We start from the raw sequence: 22,642 nt of genomic DNA on the forward strand, positions 1-22,642 counted from the left end.
CTGGCCACTTTTCTAATCTCATCTTACTCCATCTCTTAGATTCTGCCAGTTGCTCACTTCGTTCTTGTAACTCGTCTCCTGGTTTCCATAACACCTCATTTTCCTAGCCTTCCTCCCACCTCTCCAGGCCTTCTTCATCTGCTTCCTTTGCAGGCCTCTTTTTTACCTGATCTCTAAACTTTAGAGATCCTCTGGACTCTACTCTGAGTCATCTTCTCTTCTCATGCTCTAAGTTCTCTCCATGCCAACAACTCCCAAATTCACAGGTCCAGTCCAGCAGGTCTGTATATACATCTACCTGCTTGACATCTCCCTGGATGTCTCAAACTTAACAGGATCAAATATGAATTCTTCGATTCTGTATATAGCCTTCCTCCTAAAACCTTTTTCCTTCAGTTTTCCGTATCTTAATAAATGGCTCCTTTATCCACCCAGTTGCTCATGCCAGAGATTCGGAAGTCATTGTTGACACCTCTCTCCCTAAACTTCAACTTTCCTATATCAAGTTTGAATAGTTTTGTTGAATGAATGAAGTCTTGGCTTAAGTGTTTCTTTTCCAGAGGAGAAGAATCCCTTAATGCCATCAATCTACATGAAATTTTATATTACATTCTTTTTAAAGCATCTAGGGTTTTTCAACATGTTTCATGCTTTGTAATTATATACGCAATTTATGTGATCATCTGTGTAATATTCATCTCTCCAATTAGACCACAAGCTCCATGAAGGTAGGGACCATAACTGACTTATTCATCTCTGTATACCCAGCAATTACTACAGTGCCTAGCAGATGGTATTTGCTTAAAAAAAAATTTGTTGTGTTCTCCAAAGGAAATGAAATCAGTATGTGGAAGTGATACTTGCCCTCCCATGTTCACTGCAGCATTATTTACAATAACTAAGACAGGGAACTAAGTATCCATCAACAGAGGAATGGATAAAGAAAATGTAGTATATATGCACAATGCAATACTATTCGGCCTTTAAAAAGAAGGAAATCCTGTCATTTGCAACAATGTAGATGAACTTGGAGACAGTAGGTTAAGTGAAATGAGCCAGGCACAGAAAGACAAATGCCACATGATCTCACTTATATGTGGAATCTTAAAAAGTTGGCAGTAGAAGCAGACAGTAAAATGGTGGTGGTGACCAAGGGCAGGGGCTGGGTGGAGGTGGCGGGGTGAGGGTTGGGTGATGTAAAGAAAAAAAATCGTTAAATAAAAGCTGAAGTTTTTCCCTAAGCTCATTCTTCTAAGCCAGGCATGTGCTCCAGTGCTATCAGCCATCAGTGTACTCACCAAAACCCCAAGGGTCACGACACTGCAGTGCTCATCCTGGAGGTGAGGAGTCCAGGAACCCCCTTCTCAAAGATGACCCTCGTCTAGAAGAGGAAAAAAAAAAAAGTCCTAAGCAGATTTTTTAAAAAATCAAAAACATCAATTTGTCAATGACTATCTTAAGACAAAAACAGGTTTCTTATTTATTCCAGAATATCAGTTTCAGAGGAAGCTGTCATCCCCCACACAAATAGAATCAACTCCCAATTTTTAAAGAGTTATATCTGATCTGTAGCCAGTTCAAGGCTCGTGTGGCTTTTCCTCCTTCCCAACAGCACATTTTATTTTCAGAGGCTGGAGAAATATAAAGTGCAAATCAAGTTTTCTACTTTTTAGAATTCTGGAAATGTAGTAGAAAGAAACCCCTCATAATTTTGCTTCTTCCCATTCCTTATTAGTATAGAGATCTGAAAGCTGACTGTAAAGGTGAGAAGAGACAAAATTCCCGATATGTCTCTGAACTTACAAAGTGAAGATCATTCACAGTTCTCCCTACTCTCAACCATAACTCTACATCCAGCAAGAACATTTATTTTCACACACTTTTGGGGGAACTTAAGAGCTGAATAACGTGACCAGATGACTTCCTTTTATTCAGTGCCTACTGTGTGCAAAGTGTGGTACTGAATTGAGCTGGCTAAGTCAATAAAACATGAAGTACTGGCCAAGCAGAACAATTTCCACCATTAGTCCTTATAAACTAAAATTACGACACTGAGCCTCCCTCTTTGCCCAGAATTTACAATTTTGAAATAGCAAGGGAGAAGTAAGTTGCAGACGGTCTTAGGGCTAAATTATTTAGGAATCTTTAAAAGGATTCCTAGAGAGGCATGCCATCAAGTTGTTTAAGTAAATTCACAAATTAATCTAACCAAGCTCAGAATCACCTCTATGATTCCAATTTCAACTCTTCCAGTGATGCTTTCCCATTTCCCTGCTGTAAGAAGTCCAGTTTATTAGAACGATGTCATGTTTAACAAATTTCATTTCTATGCTATGACCACTACTCCATAAAAGGCATAGTATCAAACTTAGAATGTGGAACTAAAAGGCCTCAGGATTCCATTCCTAGCTCATTCTTAACTTCTGGCATACCAACTACTAAAAAGCTTCCTCTCAGAAAAAGTACACAATAGGACAAACCAAACTTTCCCCAACATGTGGAGAAAAGTAAACTGTGCAATGGGCATGTAGAGAAAACCTTGGTCCAAGCAAAATGTTAATGTACATTTTAGTATTCGTGGGGTAAAAACACCTCTGTCACCTTTTAATAGCTAACTTTAAGCAAATAAAATTTTATATCAAGCTAAAGATTTCTGACAAAATTCAAGCATTCAAAAATGAATTTCAACTATCACCATCTGGAATAATGGCTACCCAGAATATTATTTCAGCACAGATGCCCCTTCTCTGTGAAACTCTCCTTGATTACTAACTCTCCTCTGTATGTCCTCCATGGCCCCCGGCATTATAATCACAATACTATTATAACACAAAACTGTCTGTGTAGACATGGAACTCCCTGAGGGCACTGTCATTCCTCCTCTCAGCACCTGATACCTGGTAGAAACTCAATTAATGCTGTTTGATCCATGTATTATAATGAGCTTGGGGCTTCTTGTATCGCTACCTTTACCTTGCATTCACACAAACTAAAGATGACATGATAAATACCTGTTTAACTTCTCACCACCTGCCTTTATCCTTGGCCCTATGAAATGAGTTACTGCACAAGTCCCTGCTCACAGAAAGGTGTAAGATAATTGCTCTTATATTTTTGACTTGCATTTAGTTTGATGATTTTTGCCTTGAGAATTCTTAGAATAATGAATAAATGTAGTTTTAACTTACAAGAGGCCCTACAGAAACAGAAACAAAAATCCAACATATTCAGACTGAATCACAAAAGTAACGACTTATCAGGATGTTCTTTACCTTTCAATATGTCCAATTTGCTATTTCTTCTACATCAGGACACGGAAGAACTTTCCAAAAATGATCTCTACCGCCCAATCAGATGGGAATGTTTCGGTCAAAGCGGAATGACAGCAACTGGTCCCACATTCAGTCCTATAGGGATAAGGAAAAAGTAAAGTTCATACTTCAATTTATACTGATTCCAAGGAAAACCACCCATTCCCCAGTGCTCTGCAGCCAAAGCAATCTTTGGAAGAAGAAACAGTAAGAAAACAATTAGGTCAAAAATGGAGAAGGAAGGCAAAACCACTAAAACTCAAAATACAAGAAGTCCAAGATAGGGTCACTGCAGCCCATCTCCATCCCACTGAGGCCTAACCATGCTAATGGATGACTGGGAGCTCAGAAAATCAAAAGCCACCAAATACAAAAGCCTCATTTTAATCATTGTTTTTAACATTTTCCACAACCAAAAACAGTCACCACAGGTTGTGAAATGGACTTTTGTTTCATGTCTTCTCTGTGCTCCTGTTCTTAGCATGGTGGAGATGCTAAAAAACACTGCAAAGCCTAAAATGCAACAGGCCATGAGATAATATAACTTTCAAAAATCAGTTGGTCTAGGGTAAGAGTTCCTAACTTGGGATCCCACTGACTCTCAAGAGGTCTGTGGATAGACTTGGGGGAGGGGAAGATGTTTGTGAAACTCCTGGGGAAAGCTCAGATGTTCATTTTGACTAACCTCTAAGTAATAATTAGCATGGCCTTCAATGATGAATGGAAGTAACCATCCCTGATAGCGTTAGCAATTCTGTGACCTTGTCACCAACAGAAACCACAAGACATTTTCATGTCACATAGTTTTGTTGCAGATATCTTGGTATAATATATACACTACTTCAAAAATTACAGTCTCATTAGACCTGCAGCTGTATTTTATTATTTAATAATGTGTTATAAAGAAACATGTTACAATTAATATTCTGATGACTGTTTCCATTTCATTTATAATTCAATGTATTTTATTTTGTGCATTTAAAAAACATTCTCAGAAGGGGGTCCTATGTTTCACTAGATTGCCAAAGGAATACATGGGACATTATAAGGTTAAGAACCCCTGAACTGGCCGGGCACGGTGGCTCAAGCCTGTAATCCCAACACTTTGGGAGGCCAAGGCAGGTGGATCACAAGGTCAGGAGTTCGAGACCAGCCTAGCCAACGTGGCGAAAACCCTGTCTCCACTAAAAAAAAAAAAAAAACCACACAAATTAGCTGGGCATGGTGGCGTGTGCCTGTAATCCCAGCTACTCAGGAGGCTGAGGCAGGGGAATTGCTTGAACCCAGGAAGCGGAGGTTGCAGTGAGCTAAGATCGTGCAACTGCACTCCAGCCTGGGCGACAGAGCAAGACTCCGTCTCAATTTAAAAAAAAAACAAATCAAACAAACAAAAAACCCTGATCTAGAGCAAGTAATCTTCACCAAGGCAGGAAGAGAAGTTATTCCACCAACACTATTTCATAGCTGAAGAAAATTAAGCTGCCAGGAAGCCAGGAAACATATCCAAGGCCACAGACATTTGGGGTTGGCGTAGCCCAGGTTAGCACTCACAGCATCTATCTTCCTACTCTCCCATGGGGACCTTTGCTTACATTTCTACAATTGTCATCACTATTACTGTCTTGCCACTAAAGGGAGAAAGGCATTACCTTTCAAAACTAATATAAAACAAAAACCCAAACAACAGAACAAGACAGATGTACAAGATACTCCTTTTTGTTCCTTGATAAAGCACATTACCAAAGCTGAATTTGGTCTGTTAGTGAGATAGTAGTTTTACAGAAATTGGAAGAGTTGGGCTACATAATCCCTCATTCTAAGAGATGTTCAGAGCACTTTGCAGTTAGGCACTAACCTGTCAGGCAGAAACGCCATTATGAGTGGTTAGGGCAGGTGGTCTTACTACTTTGTAGATGGGAGAACTGGAGAAATATGAGAAATATAAGGGATTTGTTCAAAGTCACACATAAGTCAATGGGAGAATGAACTTCCTGATTCTACAACCAAGGCTCTAATTACTGTACCAAGTCACCATGAACAAACATTTAGTTGATTATAATGCTTGTGAAACATCTGTATTCTTTTTCCCCACAAACCAGAGAGCATTTTCTTTTTATTCACAGAAGCAGACACTTCTGAGGAGCCAAGTGACATACACTTACCTTATACAAAGAGAACTCTATGGAAATTGTTCTTTTATCTTTTAGCCAATGACCTCCCTATCTACCATCTCTTTTGAAATCATTATCATCTTATATTCTACATGGCTATTAACAAAATATTTTAATGGTTCAATTCCAAATCTCTAAGTCATAAAACTTCCAAATCTCATACTCCCATCCCTCATCTCAACTCTTCTCAAATTTACATTAAAATTTCTCTTCTAGGCCATGCACAGTGGCTCACGCCTGAAATCCCAACACTTTGGGAGGTGGAGGCAGGTGGACCACTTGAGGTCAGGAGTTCCATACCAGCCTGGCCAACATGGTGAAACTCCGTCTCTACTAAAAATTCAAAAATTAGTTGGGCATGGTGGCGCATGCCTGTAATCCCAGCTACTGTGGAGGCTGAGGCAGGAGAATTGCTTGAACTGGGATGGGGAGGCGGAGGTTGCAGTGAGCCGAGATCGTGCCACTGCACTCCAGCCTGGGCTACAGAGGGAGACTCCATCTCAAAAAAAAAAAAAAAATTCTAGCCAGGTGCGTTGGCTCACACCTGTAATCTCAGCACTTTGGGAGGCTGAGGTAGGTGAATCACTACAAGTCAGGAGCTCAAGACCACCCTGGCCAACATGGCGAAACCCCATCTCTACTAAAAATACAAAAATTAGCTGGACATGGTGGCATGTGCCTGTAATTCCAGCTACTTGGGAGGCTGAGGCAGGAGAATCACTTGAACCTCGGAGGCAGAGGTTGCAGTGAGTCGAGATTAAACCACTGAACTCCAGCCTGGGAAACAGAGCGAGATTCCATCTCAAAAAATAAATAAATAAAAATAAAAATAAAAAAAATAAAATACAATTTCTCTTTTTATCCAAACCCTCAAACAACTAATGGAATCTTCATTTCTCAAAGCATCCTTATGCCATTTAACTAACAGCTCCTCTTATAAACCCATCTCTGTCTTTAATAGTTTGGGTGTTTTTCAATAGTGAATAAGGAGGTCTTTCTTAAATTTTTATGTAGGGCCATTACACTATTCACACAAACATCTCTTCCTTGCTAAAACTTTCCAATCACTAGTATTCAGTAAAAAACACAAAACAGGACAATCATGTTGCACAATTTCCACAAAGGTTCTAAACCCACATGTCTTACTTCCAACATCCTTTTGCCCCCTCCTCCCATCTCTCAATGACTTTACAATTTATCCTTACTGTCTGTTAGTTCTAATTCATCACTTTGCTCAGTGCACGAGTCCAAATCTCTGCCCCAAAAACGAACATTTAATTCCTGAATATATCAAGTGATAACTAATACTCCAATACCCATCATTGACCAAAATGTAACTCTTTACATTGACAGTCATTTCCCCACTGAAATCACTGCCAGGGATTTACCTATGTTTGCCGTAACCAAAGTCAAATTTTGCATCAATTCTATCCCATCTTACAGACTCTCTACTACGAGATACTTATGTCCATTTCTCTAACTTATCTAGTAACTTTATTAGTCCCCAATTGGACTCCAATGTAGGCTCTACGTCTCTCCTATCACTAAAAACCCATTCTTCCTTCCCCCTCCTTCAGACCTCTTGGGAGGACAGATTTCTGGCCTCCTCCTTTATGCTTGGTAGCCTTCCCATAAGGCCCCCAGCAATACTATTATAGGCCTCTGGCCCCTCCCTCTCCTTCCCTCTGGACATAATAACCAACCCTGCTGTTGTTTTACTTAGGATATCTCCATTTCACCAGGCTCACCCAACACTAAATCAGTGACATCTTAATAGTTTCTGCAACTTTCAAAGGCCGGTGACTAGGGCTCCACTTTGGAAATCACTGGTGTGTCCCACGACCCCCACAATGACTCAGTGACCTAGACATCACCAACTCACCTGCCTCGGCCCTTAACTACTCATACATTCTCCCTAGCTTCCACCTCCCTCTACCCTTCAACAAGTCACTGGCCTGCAAAGTCGGCTTTACCTCTCTCCATCTGAGGGGTCTTACAGACCCCATCAAACTCAATCCCAATTCCCTTATTTAGCTCTCCAGCTCGCCCCTCCAACCTGCATCCCAAGACCCTGGGACCGTGCTCACTCTCCTGGTTTAACCTCTCCAAGCACTGCTTGGGACACAACCTCTGAAAAAAAGAGATGCCCCCATCTCTCCCCACCGCCCGTGAAGCACCCCCACCTCCCCCCACAGGTTCCTCCAGACTCGTCTCACTAAACCCGCAACCCTGGCCCCCGCCCCTTTTCTGCCCCCCTCCACCCCGCTCTTCGTGGCTGTGGCTACCCCTGCCCCCAAACCGGCTCAAAACACGCGGACGCGGACCCGGCCCCCACTACCCCCGGCTCCGGTCCTTCCCCTCCCCCTCCCCCAGGTGCCACTTACCCCGGAGGCAGGAGTGGGGGAGGGGAGAGGAGGTGCGGAGCAGGGGAAGAGGCTTGGGGCCGGGGCGGCTCTCAGCCCCGGGGGGCCGGGGCCGGGGCCAGCGGCAGCGGCGGCGCAGCGTCTCCCCCCGGCGGCGGCAGCGGCGGCGGCGGCGCCGTCCCACTCCGGCAAGCACACATAGGCTCCATTGTCCGCCGGCGCCTCCCCCTTTCCGGCTCCCCCCTCCCGGTCCCGCCCCTTCCCTCCCTTCGGCCCTCCCCCGCCGCACCGCGCCACGAAAGGTACAGCCGGCCCCGCCTCGGACGCGAGCGGAGGGTGCCCCCTCCCCCCGGCCCGACGTCCCGCCCGCAGGGAACCGGGACCGCCCCGCCCCGCCTCAGCGTCCGGCCCCGCCACCGGGAAGGGCCCGCCCCTCCAGGGAAAGTCGCTCGTCCCCCTCCCCGGACGCGCGCGATGGTACCAACCAGCCGCGGCCTCCACCCTCCCCCTTCCCGCAGGGCCCCGCCCACCAGGCAGCCGCGCCTCCCGGCGCCCCGCCCCCGATATTTTACTACGGGCCCGCCCACCGCCGGCACCACCTCCTGGTTTGCATAGGCACGCCCGCCAGGGCCCACCCCAGACCGTCACCCGGCCGGAGGGGACGCCCACTCCCCAGCTTAAAGCGGCAGAGCTCTAGTCCGCAACTCCAGAGCCTCCCGAGGGGCCGGCGGGGCGGGAGGTGCGGCCCGGGAGGGTCTCCTCTTCCCGTTCCTTCCTCCCCACGCGCGCACTCTCCCGGACCTCCCCGCCGCCTCGCGCAACCCTGGGAGCAACCCAGCGGGGCTAGGAAAGGCGCGGAGGGGGAAGGGCAGCGTGGAATTTGGCCATCTTTGACAGAAACGAATTGAAGAGCCGGTCTTTCCTTCACTCTTCCCTGCCGCCCAGGTCCCGGCCTAGCCCTCAACCTTCAAGGCCACCTCCTCACACCTCCGGGACGCAGTTCCACCCTGCTTTCCGGTCCCTTCTCTCCACCCCTGAGTCTGCACCGCCTGGGCCATGGCCGGCTTTCTCCCCTCGCAGGGGAGCAACCCCTGCCCGGGACTGCGCTCTCCTCCACCCTCTGCGAAGTGCAGGAGTCCCGCTGATGCGCCAGGGGTGCCGGGTCTCCTTTCACATCAGGCCTGGCCCAGCCTGGCTCAGGCATCGCTGCCTGGTGCCTACAGAGGGGACCTCTGTCCAGGACCTCACGTCGCTTCACAGCCGGGGTAGCTCCCCTAATTTTTGGAAGATCTCTGCTCTGGAGGGCTCAAAGCCCGAGGATCCCGGCGCTGTCGTGAGAGGGTAGCCCATTAGATTACACTTTTTCTCAGAAGGATAAAATGACAGCATCATGGTTAGAGCATGTGGCTGAATCAAAGCTCAGATTCGGGCTATTCCTGCTTCATCTGTGTGGCCCTGGTTGCTGCTGTGAACAACTGTTATTATAGATCTGTCTGCTCTGCACCCTCCCCAAAATACACTGTTGTTGCACCTCTGTGCTTGTGCCTTGTGGGGTCTTGATCTAAGTAAGCTGCTTTGGCAACTGTGCACTGACCCCGCAGCTCTTCTGAATCAGTTAGGTGAAGACTGCCCATGTTAGAGTGTACTGCGTGTTCTCCCTGGAGACAGATGGAGGCAATATGGCCAGGAGAACGAGATAAGTCTTCTGCTCTTGCTTCTGTCACCCATGGTTTTAACCAGGGTACTTATTCCTGTGTCGATTTCCCTTCCTAAAGGAAACCTTCCTTGGGCAACCTTTTAAGGAATGGTGCTAGTTGTAAAGGATGGTCAAGAGAGCCCTAAATGATAAAGCCGATCTGCTTTAGAAATCATTTAAAACTCTTTAACTGGTCAATGTAAGTTACTATACCCTGCCTCCCCTGCTTAGATCCTATGAAAAACTGTGGCAAGGTATTTTCTCTTTGTCTTCTGTCATGACTGAGGATATAAATTAAAGAAGAAAGGCAATAGTTGGTATAAACAATATTAAGATCAATTGAAGAATTCCAAACAGAAAATAATTAAAATGCCTTTTGTTAAGTTTGGGGCATAGAATATTTGATGTAACATAGCTAAGAACCCTTGTAAGAAAAGGCAGGAGGAAAAAGTCAGGTATGGACCTAACGGACTTTTCTTATGGTATTAGAAAAGACAACCAAATCAGGAATATGCAAGAAACATTTGGGATTGCTAATGTTAGGTGGAAAGAGGTGGAAAGAAGGAACTCACAGGACTCATCTGTATGAGAAAACCACTGCCAAAATAAGCTCTGGCCTGGGGGGAATCCCAGACCAGATCACCTCTGCTCAGCAAGCTCAAAACAAACTCAATAACAATAATACACATGTTAAAAGAAAGTCTTAGCCATTTTACTAAGCGTTAAGCCCTCATGCAGCCATATGTGTCAAACTTCAAACTTATTATTGAATCAGAAGAAAAATACAAACGAATATTAAACATACGACACTAGGGTAAAAGAATAATAATATTGAGAATTTAAGCATGCTAAAAGTCATGAAATCTAAAGGTTAGAGGTTCCATAGAAATGGTAATTTAGCTACATTGCAGATGGGATAGAAATGTGTTTTAAAATAGAATTTATTCTATTAAATAGTTTATATTACTAGAATTTTTGCACTCTGAATTTTCTACCTTGTATGCATTTTCATCTCACTTGAGAAAGAATTCTATTTTGGTGTATAAGGATTTAACACACTGTATATACATAAACATTAATGGATAATGAAATGCTTTTTTAAAAGCATCCTATGAATAAAAGCTTCAAACTGTTACTGCTACTCTAGAAATTTTAAGATAAGAAATCATTTTTTTACCCAAATGGTAAAATTGCTAAAAATAAAGGATTTTGATGCTAAAGAGACTTGGTTTTGATTTTCTCACTTACTGAAATTTGCTTCTCATAATGATGAGCACTCACTGTGTTGCAAACATGGATGATGTAAGTTTGACTTCTTAGTTCTTTAGCTAATCATAGCATTTATGTTAGGTTTGCCTCCAGTTTTTCCACCTGTAAACTCCACTTTCAAGTTGAGGCAACAAGTGCTTTTGTTTCCTCAGTTCTTGATAAACTTACACCTAAATTTTAGGATTGGAAGGAATTCCATCCTGTCTTACAGAATGCTAAGGCATAGAAGTTCAATGATTTGCCAAGATTATGCTCAGTTTTAGGGACTAGAATTTAAGTCCAAGACTCCACAGCAGTATTCTAAATTCCAATGATTGTTCATTCCTAACAATATTTATTATTGTAGGAGAGAATATGAAAGTCTACCTTAGAAATGATGAAACCAAGACTAAGAAAGGTTGAGCCCACTCAGCCAGCTGGTATCAGGGTTATGAGAAGGCTTAACAAATTCTTGCCTTGGTCAAAGCCCTCAGCTTGTCCGTGGGCTCCTGCTGCTTGTACTATTAATATTTATTACCGATTCATCTACCTCATTGTTCACCAAAACTGGTGAATTTCAGCTTCAAAAAAATACTATCAAGAGAGTCATTAATGATTGAAAATGAAGGGTAAGAATGGAATAGCATCTAACCATTAGAAAGTCAATCTAATCTCTTGACTTTCATAGTGCTGTGCCCCAATGCTGTAATAACATGGCCAGGAAATTATTTCTTTTTTAGGTTTCCTAGGAAAAAGAAACAAATCTCCTTATCCTACCTTTCACCAGTCTATTGAAGTCAATGGGGGAGTCCCAGAGCTTCATCCCTGGCTGGAAAATTTAAAACTAATTGTCTCCTTTGTTAGGTGGAAATCAATTTTCCCGCCTCCTTTCCTCCTGCAGCTTCACCTGAGGCCCCTGGCATTCGATGAGAGCTTGAGTCTTGTTCTGTGTCACCACATACCTGTTCTTCACAACTTTGGAATCAGAGTCACCATTATTATGAAGCTTTGAAGTGACATTCAGATCCTACCACCAATGCTTCCCCTTTGTTTTCATCCTCAAACCTGCATGGTTGTGCTTCCTATCCTCATTACCTTCTAAAATTCAGGTTTTATGACATTCTCATTTCCTGAGCCCTAAATGATTGACATAATGATCCTGATCCTTACCACTTTTCCTATTTAACCATTGTCCATCATGCCTTAGCAAAGGACAATCTACGTGTTCCACATGCTTTAACCATTTCTCTCCAAATCTCTTGCTCTTCATACCAGTTCTTCACATCAATTCTTAGAATCCCACTTTCCTTTTCTTCCTCAATTTCCACTAATTTATTATTTAGAGAGAGTCTCCTATGTTTGCCCAGACCCGTCTCAAATTCCTAGCCTCAAGCAATCTTCCTGTCTTGGCCTACCAAAGGGTCGGGATTATAGGCATAAACCACTGAACCCAGCCTCATTTCTTATTCATAACTGCTTTCCCAACAATAATTCTGGGTGTTTCTACTACTTTGTTTAATTCTCCTAGACATTTCCGTAGGAATTTTGCCCTCCAGATGACCTATTTTGTTTTTCCTGATTTCAGCCTGTCCTACTGGACTCTTCCCAGCTCACACAATCAATCTCTTCCCAGTTTCTCTAGAATTACTACCCAACTATTTCAGCCTTGATTTCACCTTTATGGTTTGCATTCAGGTTGCACTCACTGGCCACTTTGTCTCCATGGAATCCTTGACCATCCACCATTCTGGCCATGGAAATTCCCAATGCTAAGATGTACCTTCACTTCCTTATTTCCACATCTGGTCAACCAGATATTGCTAGAAAAAACATGAAGCCAAGAAAATGGATCCCAACCAAAATTAAGGTGATGACATTGAATTTCTTTACTTACCACTTTGTAATCCTTTTATGTATCCTCATTGTTGTCTCTATCATTTTCCACAGCAATTATTCCAAATTCTATCCATACTACTTCCACACTGCAAGACCAACCTTGTCATCTCATCTCACCTCTGAAGGACCTTGCTCACTCTTCTCCCATCCATTGGCTTCTTACTCTTTGCTTTAGAATCTTCAGTAAAATTTTTCTTACATTAGTACCCTTTTTTCCCCCTTTTTAAAAAATTCCCAATTTATCCAGAGGGCAACCTACATTCTCTGCCACAACAATTGTGTTTCCTCCTCTGTAATTAACCCAACCATTCTACCAAAATGCTCTGTCCAATATGGCCAAACCTAATTGCCAAATTCATGTAACGAATATTCTTTCCTCCCTGAATCTCTTTTTAGTTGTTAATTCCAAGATGTGATGATATTACAGTTCTGCCTTCTTCATTGATTTAAATTCTTCCCATTGTCTCCTAATTGTGGATGTTCTTTAAAGTCTTTGGTTCTTTGATCTTGTCTCTCTCCAATTTTCCCTAGGTCATTTCACTCTCCTAACTTTAGCTATCATCTCTTTGAAGTTTAAAGAACTTTAGCTATGACCAGCACATCTACAGGTCTAGCTCAGGCCTCTCTTGAACTTAATCCTGCATTTCTACCTACTCAGCTTGCTCATCTAAAGTGACTTAACATGTCAAAAAGCAAACTCACCATCTGTCAAGATTAAGTCTCACTTCTGAATTCCCTATATCTTTCACTTAGATTTAAAACTTTGTGGTAATCCTGACTCAACATCTTCTGTCTTTGTCTCCTCTCATCACCAGTGTCCACAAATTCCTCCTTAAATCAATTTCTTGTTTTCTGTTTCCAAGATGGGACTGTTGCGATAGATATCCCTGCCTCCAGCCTCTCCCCTTATCAGTCAATTCTACATGCTCTTGCCAGATAGATCTTTCTTTAAAAAGCGGTTTACATATACCACCATTTTTTACATAGTTCATGCAGTGTCTATTCCTTTTTAATTATTTAAGCCCTGCTGGTTCTGCTGGGCCCAATGAGGGCCCCTCTATCTACCTTAAGATCTCAACAATATGCCTTATAGGCCAGGGCCTGTTTCCCTGTAGCAGCTCCCTATTGCTGGAGAAGGAGAAAAGTGCCCAAGATCCTTTCAGAATTAATGTATTCAAAAAGGAAATAAAAAATACTCAATATGCAAAAGTCTTGTGAAGAAAATGAGGGAAAACCACAGAACATGCCAAAGGCCGAGGAAGATCGCCCTTTGGAGGATGTACCACAGGAGGCAGAAGGAAATCCTCAACCTTCCGAAGAAGGTGTAAGCCAGGAGGCAGAAGGAAACAGCCTGGCCAGGGATTTAAAGAGGACACACCCGTTAGGCCTTTGAACCCTGAAGAAATGATAAGAGGAGTAGATGAGCTTGAAAGGCTTAGGGAAGAGAGAAGAAGAGTAAGAAACAAGTTTGTGATGATGCATTGGAAGCAAAGACATTCACGCAGCTGTCCTTATCCTGTGTGCTTTAGGCCTTGGATTCATTTTTGCCTAATGTTAAAATCTGGCCCAAGCTTGCTTTCTGTTAGCATTTTCTGTTGTATCTTTGACCTCCATTTTACTTTTAATAATCTGATGAAATTTTGTTTTAGGTAGTTTCCTTGGTACCAGCACCTCATTGGATTTTGGATTTTGACCCATTTTCCAGGTCTATTTCTCAATTGGAAACTTTCACACATTTGCATGGGAATGTGTTCATTCCATGTTGTAAAGTAAAACATAACAGGTTATGGCAAAGCAGCATATTTAATATCAGCTCACATATATAGGATAAAATTCCAAACTTTGTGTGTGTGCATGTGTGTATACATGCATCCATATAACATACATCAAAAACTTAACCAAGCTTATTTCTGTGTGATGCGAAATTTTATTTGTTTTCTTCTTTTTATTCTTTTTGCTTATATGTGCTTTTTAGTGAACACGTGTCTCACACACAAAAAGAATTAAGGATTTTTTTTACAAGTAAGGGTCAAATAATTTGCAACCAGCTTATGAGGGCAATGGGGGCACCTAAACTCTTGATGAAAGAACAATAAAAAAGAAATGTAAACCTCAAATTACCTCTGGATCTCTTAGCCAGAGGAATAAACTGGCAATTATTACAGATTAAAAAAAAAAAGCTCTCAACAATATTGTATAACAGAAACAATACTGGTTTTAGAGTCATATGGACCTGGGTTTGGATATTAAACTATATTTTTGTAGCCAAGTAATTTTGATCAAAAACAATGTTTTCTTTCTCATCTATTTTAGTGGTAGATGTTTATTATAATCAACTTAAAAATATAGCCCAGATATGCAAACTTTTGCTCTAGGTCCCAGTCTTCCCCCATATCCCAAGAGCAGAATCTCACATCTCTTTTGTTTTTCAATTATTTATTTATCATAATATTTATTGAGCAACTACTAAGTGCAGGGCTTGGGGGATACAAAAAATGAATCTGACATTCAATTCTGTTTTCAAAGTATAATCAGATTTGTATGGAGGGTTCATTCATTGATAAGAAAAAAAAAAGAGTTTACTAAGTGCCTACCATGTGCTGGGTATTGTGCAAAGTTCTGAAGATTCAAAAAAAGTATAACTTAACTCCCCTGATGTTGGGATCTGGGATCTAGCTTGTTAAAAATATTGACAAGTAAACACTTATAATCACTTATAATAAGTGGCATAATATGAATAAATGCCAAGTGTTTGGGCATACAGAAGAAAGGTATCTAGTCCAGGCAGGAGAGTCAGGGTATGCAATAAGACCTGAGTGGAATCTTAAAGAATGCGTAGGAGTCAGCCAGGCAACGGACTCAGCAATGTGACAATGTATATAAATAACCACAATGCAAGATAGAAGGTAATAAATAAATGGCAGAGCAGAAGCAAAAAGTAAATCGGCAATCGGAGGAAATACATTATTTGAGGGAGAAGACATGAGCAGAACTACTTCACAGAGGTGGAAGCACTTGAGGCAATCTGAGGGTCAGGTTGATTCAGGCATACAGTGGGGCTGGATGCCTCTTCGTCTTCTCAGCACCTCATGCAGTGCCCTGCATACACAGGGACAGCACCTTGTTTGCTGTGATGATGATGGTGATGGTAATAATGATAATATCTAGGTTTGTTTCTCATGAAGTTTGTTCCTCTGTTTTCCCAGAATGTTTACAAGGGGAGACACGTGATTCAAAAACCCACTTCTGGGTGAAAACCACATGATTTTGAATCCTACCTCTGCCATGAGCAGGCTATATAACCTTGGAAAAATTACTTAACCTCTCTAGGGTTTTTTCCCCCCCATAAAGTGGAGTGCTGATAATAGGTATTTTTCTCCCAGAGTAGTGTGGGAATAAATGAGTGACTGTAGACATGTAGGAATAGTGCCTAGCACATAGTTAAGTGCCCGATAAATGTTGGTTCTTATTGTTGCATTTGGCCGTCTCTGGATTTTCCAAAATGGAATTGGCCTGTGGGGAGATTTTAGGGACACTGAAAGGCTACCCCCTCAATACCTCACTCATTCTCACACCCAACCTCGCTTACTGATATCTCCTCAACTCTCCTGACACACTCTTGTAAATTCTGACATTAGAAATTCATACTTTGGATTTAAGATGTCACTTCGCCCAGCCCCTGGGGGGGATAACATAATAAAAGGTTAGCCCTGTCTCATTTTAATAAGTTATCTGGCCAGACCTCTATCCTCCTTAACTGCTAACTGCACTGAGGGAATATCGTGGGGAAGAAAGAAAAGGCTAATTTTGAAGCTTGGAGAACTTTCCCCAGAAATTCAAGATAGAGGGAAAGATACTCAGAGGGCTTTCTGAGGGCAGCAAGTCCTCTGGGATTGGAAGAAGTGGTTCAGATTGGCGAGAGATGCCAAGAAGTGATGAGGAAAACAAAAACAAGGTCATCTGTGCCAGTAAAGACAGGCTTTGCTAACTTAAACAGTGCTGACCTTGATTTGGGGGCTCTGCATCAACTGCTCTTTTCTCTACTCTCTGCTAGTATTTTGGAATAACACTGCTCAGGATCACTCTTGATTCACAGTCATTGAGGGCACTATCCAGGTGGTTAAGGAACCCCCGTTTGTAAAATCTCGCAATTACTTTTATGTGTTTGCTTTCTTAGTTATTGTTTATCAGTCAAGCATTAATAAGCACCTACTACGTGTCTAATGCCAAACTAAAGCAGAGTGACAGCTTCATTGGAAGCTGAATAAATACCCCTCCTCCAGAATCTTACAGTCCAGTCGAGGAAACAACTACAACAGAAGATGTTTAATAATTAATTTCTAAACAGAATTACAGACACTGCACAAACGATAGATTTCCGGGGAGTGGGAGGGCGGGACGAGAAGCAATGATTAGAATCTGGAGTAGTGTGTGATAATTTTGTGAAGGATCAGAAGCCGAACTGGCCTTGAAGAATAGGATTTGGGCAGTTCCAGCAGGGGAGGATGGCCAGGAGGGAGAGACAAGGAGCCAAGCCAGAGACTGAAAGGAGCACAGTTTATGTGCGGGTAGTGAATCAGAAAATGATAGTGGTAAAGGTGAGTAGAAACAAACATAATGGCAGCCGCTGTTTATTGAGTATTTAGTATGTGCATGTGCCAAGCACTATTCTAAGGACTTTCTATGATCTTATTTATATACACAATAACCCCATGAGGTATGAATTGCTCTCCCTCAACTGTTTTGCAGTTGAGGGGCCAGATACGTAAAAAGGTAAGGTAACTGTGCTGAGTCATGTGTCTAGAGAGTGGTGGAGCTGAGATTAAAGCCAAAGTCAGCCTGAGGTGAAAATGCTTAATCTTTCCACATTATAGCCTCTCTTCAATGTATGTGTTAGGATCAGTGGGGAATACAGATAGATAAATAAGATGGGAATTAATTATGAAGAATACAATTTAGAGAAAGTATATAAGAAGAATACACTGAGGTTTTTTTTTTTTAAAAAGCTACGGTTTACAGAATACTGGCTGTGGAATAGGCACCGTTCTGACAGCATTACCCTGAATGTGATTTATAATTATACCCATTTTACAGATGAGAAAACCAAAATGGAGAGGGTAAATGATTTGTTCAAGCCTCGCAACGGTTAAAAAGCACTGTACAGATTTGAATGCCAGGCTAATGGCAAAGCCTGTATTCTTGCTGCTATCCTGGACTGCCTTTCTCCTTATGCAAAGGAAAAAAACATGTAAAAATAACACCATTGCAATTTGCATGGTATTTTTCAAAGTATTTTTTATATTCACAGCCACACTTGATCCTTATGACAACCATATGATAGGCCTAGTAGATAGCTCCCATCATAATGATTAATAATAATAGTCATAATAATCATTAAAATAACAACATTTGCCAGCACTGATTGAGTGTTCTTCATACATCCGGGCACTGTGCTAAGGGCTTTGCATGTATTATATAACAACTCTATAAGAAAGGTTCTATAATTATCCTTAATTTGCATATGAGGAAACGGGCTCAGAGAGGTTAAGTAACTTAACGAAGGAGCTGGACTCAGGTAAGTTACGAGACTGGTTCAAGGTCACGTGATGATGAGTGGTGATTCCTGAACTAGAACACAGATCCCCCGATTCCATATCCATGCATGCTCTTTTCATGTTACTATTTTAACCATTAATCTGCAGCTATAGGAAGGAAGATTTGAAGAAAGAGCTACAACAGGCAAGGAGAGAAGCCAGAAAACAGCAGAAATTCAGGTGTGAAATGATGCAGATCCAGGTAGGGCAATGTAAAGATAAATGAAGAAGTAGGAGATTCAGGTGCTAGGTGAAGAAGATTGTAGCAGCTTACTTCTGAAGCATATAAAGGTAAGAGGAAGGAAGAATAGTGTGTTTGGTTTCTAGCCATAAAATTGGTGGAAAGTGGGGGCAGTATGGTCAGAAGTGAGACGAATTCAAAAATGACACTGGGTAGAACGTGCTGGTGGCTCATGCTGGTAATCTTAGCACTTTGGGAGGCTGAGGCAGGAGGATGGCTTGAGCCCAGGAGTTAGAGACCAGCTTGGGCAAGATGGCAAGATCTCATTTCTATAAAAATAAAATAAAAAATGACACTGGTCTACAGTGAGCTACCACTGCACATCAGCTAGGAATGGCTATAATAAAAAAGAAAGACATTGGTAAGTGTTGGTGAGAATGGGGAGAAACTATCACTTTCATGCATTGCTGGTGGGAATGTAAAATGCTGTAGTCACCTTCAAAAACAGTTTAGCAGTTTCTTAAAAAGTTCAATGTAAGTTTACCATGTGACTCAGAAATTCTACTTCTAGGTGTCTGAGATAAATAAAAATGTATGTCGCCTGTAATCCCAGCACTTTGGGAGGCCGAGACGGGCGGATCACGAGGTCAGGAGATCGAGACCATCCTGGCGAACACGGTGAAACCCCGTCTCTACTAAAAAATACAAAAAACTAGCCGGGCGAGGTGGCAGGCGCCTGTAGTCCCAGCTACTCGGGAGGCTGAGGCAGGAGAATGGCGTAAACCGGGGAGGCGGAGCTTGCAGTGAGCTGAGATCCGGCCACTGCACTCCAGCCTGGGCGACAGAGCCAGACTCCATCTCAAAAAAAAAAAAAAAAAAAATGTATGTCTACACAAAGAATTGTATGTGAATGTTCATAGCAGTATTATTCCTAATAGCCAAAAAGTGGAATCAATCTGAATGTCCATCAACTGATGAATGGTTAAATAAAATGCAGTCTCTCCATACAATGAAATATGAAATGAACAGCAATAGGAAATGAACTGCTGATACACACTACAACATGGATGTACCTCAAAACCCCTTTGCTAAGCAAAAGAAGCCTGAAAGAAGCCAGATGCAAAAGACTACATATTGCATGATTTCATTTACATGAAATGTCCTGTAAACGTAAATCTATAGAGATGGAAAGCAGATTAGTGGAGGTGGGAATGGGGATCGACCGCAGATAGTATAGGGATCTTTTTGGGGTAAATGTTCTAAAAGTGGATTTTAGTGGTGGTTGCACAACACTGTAAATTTACAAAAAAAAATCATTAAGTCATACACTTAAAATGGGTAAATTTTATGGTTTGTAAATTATACCTCAATAAAGTTGTGTTTTAGAAAAGTGAAGCTGATTTGTAAAAGACGAAAGAGAGTCGAGTTTTAGAATTATGGGGGACTGAACACCAAAATGGAGATATCTTGCCAAGTGAGAGGATAGGCTGGAGGTGCAGAGGTGAGAGCTGAAGCCAAGAAAATGAATGAGCTCACCAAAGGAAAACGTATGCAAGAGAAAAGGAAGATGTCAAGGGTAAAGCTTTCAGTATCACTACCATTAGGAGCAGGGATGATGGTTTGCCTGGGCTGATATGGTGCTCACCCTGGTAACAACATGTCCAGGTAATGTTAAAATTCACTGATATCCTCTAAGCATGCACCCACTGAGAGCAGAGGTATAAGCCCCAAGGCATGGCAAACAGTAGGGTAAATCTGTCTGGAGGAAAATTGCCTCTAAATGACTAAAATACACAAAGATAACTGGGAATGGATTGAATATGTTCCCTGTATTTTGGGTTTAAAAAGAAAACTGAACAAACACTTTAACCTAAATTAGAAATCACATCAGCATTAGGGAGTGCAGGGTCTCAAAAGCAGTATTTCACTTAGTCACTGGGGATGTGATGCTGGACCACCCCTACAACAGTGCTCTTTGGTCCCGATATTGGCTTCTGACTTTAGAAAGAGCTAGCAGAGACTCTCAGGTAAACTCTGCAACTGCTTTCCCACCTCTGAATTTGGGACAAACCCTCCTCTTCCTCCTGGCTTCACTCCACCCCACCCCATCGATAGCACTTCTGGGAGGGGGTGCTCCCACGCTAGGAAACTAGTGAGCCTCTCTTTCTCCTAAAGTCTGACAGCTTGATGCCTTGGCGATAGAGGGAGAACCCAAACAATCCTTTTTGTTTCATCTTATTTCATATTTCTGTAAATGAAGTAAATGTACACTGTCCTTTTTTGTTAAAGGGTGAAAAATAAGAATCTGAGAGTTCAAGGTCAAAAGTAGTGGTGAGTAGAAAAGGAAGCCTAGGGTCCGAAATGGCACTGGCTTCAGGACCACCCACATCATACTGAGGGTTCAGCTAAGTCAGGCCTCTTAACCTTGAGTCCGCAACGGAAACTAAGGCTAGAACTTGGATGGAGAAAAAAAATACATCTTTGCTTCCATTAGTTAATGAAAATTATCATTTCCTTCAATTATGGATCCAGGCAACAGATCAAGGTGGTATGAGCAGCTCATGATGTTTTAACCAGCAGAATCACAGATATCCCAAATATCGCTTATAGTCGTCACTATGGCAGTACAATAATTATAAGACCTGCCAGTAGACTTTTTAATTAATGCTCTAATAAAGAAGCACATATTACTATATCACAAACTTGACTTTTAAAATATTTAGATCATTATATTTCATTACAACCTATTTTTGTAATCCTAAGTAATTTATTTTATGTGTCTAAAATTATTATTCTGTTCATAGGCTTCACGAGACTGTTCATGGGGGCCCATAGCACAGAAAAGTGGAAACATCCCTGGGCTGGAGGAACTCTTCCCTAATCCCCATCAAACACCACACACACACACACACACACACACACACACACACACACACACACACTCGCCTCCCTACAAGGCCTGAAATCCCACCATTAGAGAACATTTCCTTTGGGTTTTTAAGATTCCCATTAAAATGCAAATGCCCCCTAAGGAGAAGAACTTCTCAGAGTGTTATTAGTTAACCCCTTAAATGAGGTTGTTTAGCAGCTAGCTGGGCACAACATCCTACAACTCAATTAAACAAACGTTTATTGACCTCCTGCCATGGTTAAGGAGCCAGACTTGGGGATAGGGAGCAAAATCCCACAAGGTTTCTCCCCTCAAGGGGGCTTGCAATCTAGTAGGGTGAGTAAAGGAAGTACAAAAAAGACAGGAAGAGAAACGCAACGCCAGAGGTGCAAAGAGCAAAGCCTGTTCCGGGGGAGGGCGGCTGGGAAGCAAGAGATCCATTCATGCGTGCATTCTAGAAGGACTGACTGCCTGTGGACTCCGGGCTAGGTCCTCAGAACACAGCCTGAGCCAAGTTCACTGCCTAGTGTTCAAGTTAAACAGATAAACCACAAGTAAGCTACTGTCGTTGGGTTCTCTCGGGCGTGTAAAGTCTGGGGAAGCACAGAGGAGGGAGTGACTTAGCGGCTATGGGGGCGGGGAAGAGTCTAGAAAGACTGTCGTTGTGATGAATGTGGCACGGAATAAGTGACATATGAGCCGAGTCTATCTAGCAGGGTAAGTTTAGGAGAGACGGGGTTGGGTGGGGCGGGGGGCGCAGAGAGAGAGAGAGAGAACGAACCACATTCCTGGCGGAGGTATGTGTAAAGGGCCTATGCTGAGAACCATTTCGGCGTGGTGGGAGCGCTTAGCGATAGTGGAGGAACCAGGCAGGAAGGCAGGAGATGGGCCTGGAATTGTAAAACAGGGCATCTTAAATTTAAGGCTGAGGAGTTTGCATCTTATCCATTTGGAACAATCAGAAAATTCTTCACTGCCAGGAAGCAGTGAAGAAGGTATTTGAAGAAGGAGGTATTTGAGCTGGGCCTTAAAGCATGAGAAAAATTTCAACAGGTGGAGAGGGGGCTGAGAGAGGGTTTCAGGGTAAAAGAATAGCATAGCCGGGCACAGGGGCTGAAGACTCCGGGCTTGGGAAAAGCCTGCGAGAGCAGTGTGTGGTCCAGAGGGTCCCGAGCACTGGGATCACATGGAGGCCTATTAAGGGCGGGTCCCCTGGCCCCGGAGCAGACCCCAAATCAGAATCGCTCACGGCAGGCGCCTGCTAGCCAAGCTCTTGATGCGCAGTAAAGTTG

The 22,642-nt window shown here is 42.6% G+C and overlaps 1 protein-coding gene and 1 pseudogene across 10 annotated transcripts in view; one reads left to right on the plus strand and one right to left on the minus strand.

The window, feature by feature from the left end:
* Window positions 1-22,642, minus strand: part of BCL9 (BCL9 transcription coactivator) — an 89,112-nt gene that overhangs the window by 17,983 nt on the left and 48,487 nt on the right. For 6 of the 10 annotated variants that reach the window (XM_077954238.1, XM_015149498.3, XM_015149493.3 and 3 more), the window contains 2 exon segments: window positions 3,273-3,407; window positions 1,299-1,381 (listed from right to left, as the gene is read on the minus strand). The gene's annotated coding sequence lies outside the window, so the exon portion shown is untranslated. 10 annotated transcript variants of the gene reach the window in all.
* LOC700928 (transcription elongation factor A protein-like 8) lies at window positions 13,785-14,339 on the plus strand (annotated as a pseudogene).

The sequence above is a fragment of the Macaca mulatta genome, chromosome 1 (genome assembly GCF_049350105.2).
Source record: "Macaca mulatta isolate MMU2019108-1 chromosome 1, T2T-MMU8v2.0, whole genome shotgun sequence".
In the NCBI taxonomy this organism is placed as follows: Eukaryota; Metazoa; Chordata; class Mammalia; order Primates; family Cercopithecidae; genus Macaca; species Macaca mulatta.